Source organism: Penaeus monodon, chromosome 23 (genome assembly GCF_015228065.2).
Source record: "Penaeus monodon isolate SGIC_2016 chromosome 23, NSTDA_Pmon_1, whole genome shotgun sequence".
Taxonomy (NCBI): Eukaryota; Metazoa; Arthropoda; class Malacostraca; order Decapoda; family Penaeidae; genus Penaeus; species Penaeus monodon.
Genome location: NC_051408.1, coordinates 30,764,597 through 30,764,828, shown reverse-complemented (window position 1 = coordinate 30,764,828; position 232 = coordinate 30,764,597). Strand labels below are relative to the sequence as shown.

General features: G+C 44.4%; 1 protein-coding gene across 1 annotated transcript in view; it reads right to left on the bottom strand.

Moving 5' to 3' along the window:
- Positions 1-232, bottom strand: part of LOC119588209 (hemolymph clottable protein-like) — a gene marked incomplete at its 3' end in the record, with an annotated part of 25,417 nt that overhangs the window by 15,516 nt on the left and 9,669 nt on the right.

The window sequence follows — 232 nt, the reverse complement described above, 5'->3', positions numbered from 1 at the left end:
TTCCCTCCATGCAAAAGGACAAAGATTTGCATGCGTTATCACGTGGCTGTTTGTGAATGCTGTTGTCTCGTTCCACTACCTGTTTGTACTTGTTACTTGTGTATAGAGGCTTAGTGGGATGCTGGCTGGTCTTTAAAAGGCCTTTCCATAATTGAGTTACTTGTGTCACTGTGATCTAATGCATACCCACATGCCCAAACATACACGACACACTTATCACACCCCTCTCCCA